Below are 3,937 nucleotides of genomic sequence, written 5' to 3' on the forward strand. Positions count from 1 at the left end.
CTATTCTCTGGGCTTGGGTCAGCTTGTGCCGTTATGTATCAGCCTCTATATCATCGTTTCATAATTTAGGTTGGAGAGGACCTCTAGAGGTCATCTGGTACAATCCTCTGCTCAGAGCAGGGACAGCTTCAGACATACATCAGGTTGCCCAGGGTCTTGTTTGGGTCACTTAGGTGGATGGGGTTTTCACAACCACAGCCTGCTCCGGTGCTTAACCACTTTGTGAACATTTTTTCCTTATATTCAGTCAGAATTTCCCACGTTGCATCTTATGCCCGGTGCCTCTCATCCCTTAGATGTACACCTCTGGGGACAGTCTCATTCTGTCTTCTCTGTAACCATGCTTTAGGAGACGGAAACCAACAACTAGATCCCTCTTTAAAATAAACCCCATAACATTGGGGCATCCTATGGAGAGAGCAGCTCTCCATGGTCATTTTTAGTCTGAGGAAATAAGTTCTTTTTTAAACCAGACTGCTTTGGGGTTGGCGGTGAGGAAGAATTTTCTCTTCCCACAGGATCTTTGAAGTGAGCCTGACCTGGAGGCAGACGCTTGCGTGGACAGCTCTGATTTGTGGAGCAGAGAAGGGCCAGTGCTCATGGAGGTCCATCAACAGCTGGAGTTTATATATCCCCAAATCCTGAGGGAGACAGCTCCAGCAGAGAGGACCCTTCCTAGTTATTTATTTCAGTTCTCAGTGAGACAGCATTTTCTGGTTTCTGTCCAAAGCCAATGACAGTTTGATCAAAGGCTGCATAGGCAGGGTGGGAGCATGGACTTCAGATGCGATGGAGACGCAGCAGCAGGGTCTGGGAGGGCAGTATGCTGCTGCAGAAAGGCAGCCAGGCTGCCCCGCTCCTCTCACCTGCTTCCATCAGTGCTGACTGCCTTAGTTTACATTGGGAAGACAACATTAACTATTATCTGCCCAGGACTAGGACCTAGTCTGAGGAAAGCTTGTTAGTGACTATCACACCATCGTACTGGTTGTGTCCTCCTCACAACAGTGCCTTTCAGTCTCATGTCCCTCACCAAATCGTGCCCCAGAAGCAGAAGCTAAACAAAAACAAAAGTCCAAAACAAACACAAAAGCCTGTAATGAATGTCTTCACAGAGGGCTGAGGGCTTGTCTTACCTGTATACACAGATCACCTTAAACTGACTACTCAGGCTGCGCGTATAATGAAAATATACTCCAATGTTACAAGGCCTTTCGCTCTCTTATCACTTTACCCCTTTGTAGGAAAAGAAAGAATTTAATGGATAAAATAAAACCAGAAAATAAACACACAAAGAGCTGTGATAGCTAAACACAGAAGTGTAGTAATACCAGCGTTAAAAGTGATTTGTCTGTTTCTTCCAGACAGTTTGCGAAACGGAGATCCACATCCTGCTTGTCACAGTGGACACATTTGGGCTTGTTCTTCTGCACCTATGACCGACGTAGGTAACACCCCAATGTATTTCAGCGTGCCTGTTTAATGAAGGCCATAGATCTGTTTTTCACAACTTTTAACCTCCTACTATCGTGTATTTCTGCTGTGCTACTTTTACTGTACTGCCTGTCTGCACAGGTACAAAGGTTCTTGTCTGTGCACCTATTTCCGATAGGAAGGGAGTTAAACTGTATTTGTACAATGCACTTTCGATGGAATAATCATGTTCATGCAAAACGGTGCACAAATTGTACATCATACAAACGGTGTGGTGTTCCCATGGTACGGCGTTACAAAATATAGTAGCGATGAACTATATCCTTCTCCTAGTAAAATACATAAGGCTGGTAAGTGGATAAGGCATCTGGGTTAGTAACTATTGAAATATCATAAAAATATACGTAAGGACAAGTTCGAGCACGGTCCAGGTCTATCTCTTACTCAGGCACCAGCGTGGTTTTATGCTGGTGAGATTTGGGAGCACAGATACAAAGAGAATGGGACAGAACTAAGTAGGGCTCAGGAGGAAGGACATGGGGAAACGGTTTTGGGGGCAGAGCCAGAAAGGCTGAGACTGATTAAAGAGGAGATGCATGTGTGAAGGTAATATTTGAGAAAAGGGAGAAGTGTGAGATGTGATGTAGAGCTGGCTGCTTGTCTATGGAACAAACAGATGAAGAGCTAGAAATGCTGAGCAGGGCTTGTTCAACCAAGGAGTCTGGGCCTGAGGATCAGGTCCTGGGACTGAGCAGAAGAAGGGATTTGGACAAAGAGCCAGAGCAAAAGAAGACAAAATCACAAAAAAACCCCAGTTGAGGTTGGAGGGGACCTGGAGACTGGCTAGTCCAACACCCTGCTCAAAGCCAGGGTCGCCGAGAGCAGGCTCTCAGGACTGTGTCCAGCTGGGTTTTGAATGTCTCCCAGGACTCCCCAGCCTCTCTGGGCAACCTGTTCCAGTGTCTGACCACCATCATGATAAAAAAAAAAAAAATAAGTTTAAGTGGAATTTTCTGTATTTGTTTGTGCCCACTGCCTCTTGCCCTTTCACTGTGCACCACCGAAAAGAGCCTGGCTCCGTCCTCTTTGCACCCTCCCTTCAGGTGTACGTACACACTGAAAAGATCCCCCTGAGCCTTCTCTTCTCCAGGCTGAACAGTCCCAGCTCTCTCAGCCTCTCCTCAAATGACAAATGCTCCAGCCCCTTTGTGAACTTTTTGGCACTTCACTGGGCTCACTCCAGTCTGTCCATGTCTCTCTTGCAGTGGGAAGCCTAGAACTGGACCCAGCGCTCCGAATGGATCTCTCCAGCGCTGAGCAGAGGGGGAGGATCACCTCCCTTGTCCTGCTGGCAACGCTCTTGCTAATGCAGCCCAGGGTGCTAGCGAGTGCAAATGCGCATTTCTGACTCGTGTTCAACGTGGTGTTCACCGGGACCCCCAGCTCTGCAAAGCTGCTTTCCACTCAGGTGGCCCCCAGCCTGTACTGGTACATGGGGTTGTTCCTACCCAGGGGCAGGACTTGGCATTTCCCTTTGCTGAACTTCATGACGTCACTTTTTTGCCAAGAAAGGCTGGACCAGATGATCCTTGAGGTCCCTTCCAACCTGGGATTCTAGGATTCTGCGATAACTCGCTGTTTGCCCATTTCTCCAGCCTGTTGAGGTTCCTCTGAATGGCAGCACACTCATCTGGTCTATCAGCCACTCCTCCTGGTTTTGTGTTGTCTTCAGACTTGCTGGGGGTGTGTGGGGATAGGCTGTGAGAGCACTTCCTAGGTTTTTTTATACTTAATTAATTCTGTACATAATTTTGGTGTGCCACTTCCACACACACAAAGAAACCAATCTGACCTCTCTGAAATCTTGGCTTCTGACATTGTAGTGATACCACAGGGGCCACCAGCAGGTTTTGAATTGTCAGTTCAACCTCCGAAGCCTTTCTCTGCTCCTCAGACACTGGACACACATCTAGCCTTTAATGAGATGATCTCAGGCAGGTGAGAGATACCTTTCATAAGGCTTACTATTTCAGGTGATGCCTGCAGAAGTTTCTTGCCATCTGCCTTGCTGAAAGCTCAGTGCCTGCAAATCACAGCCTCTCTGCTTTGTAATCTTCATATTGCCAAAAAATAATTTTTTTTATCTGAAGAAAGCGACGCACTGCTTTGCCACAGTGTCCCTGGCTGCGTCCCTGGCTGCTTGGGTAGCCTTCCAGCAGCTGGTGCAAAGTTCAAGGATTTGTCACAGCAACATCTAAGTTTTGCAAGCGGTGGAGTTGGTCCTCGTCCCAGAGCAGAGGAGAATTGGCTCTGCCTTTTCCAAAACAAGGGCTTGTCCCTTGGGCTGCTTGGTGCTTTGACATCTTGTCTCCATGGCAGTGATCAGCTGGCAAGGCTGGGAAGAGAGGCCCTATTCATTGACTCGGGTAATCCCGGCCAGCGCGGCCGCGCAGGGCGCTGCAGCAGGCGGAGCAGCTGCTGCGGCAGGCAGCGAAGAGGCAAA

Source organism: Platalea leucorodia (assembly GCF_965183815.1).
Source record: "Platalea leucorodia genome assembly, chromosome: 3".
NCBI classification, from domain to species: domain Eukaryota; kingdom Metazoa; phylum Chordata; class Aves; order Pelecaniformes; family Threskiornithidae; genus Platalea; species Platalea leucorodia.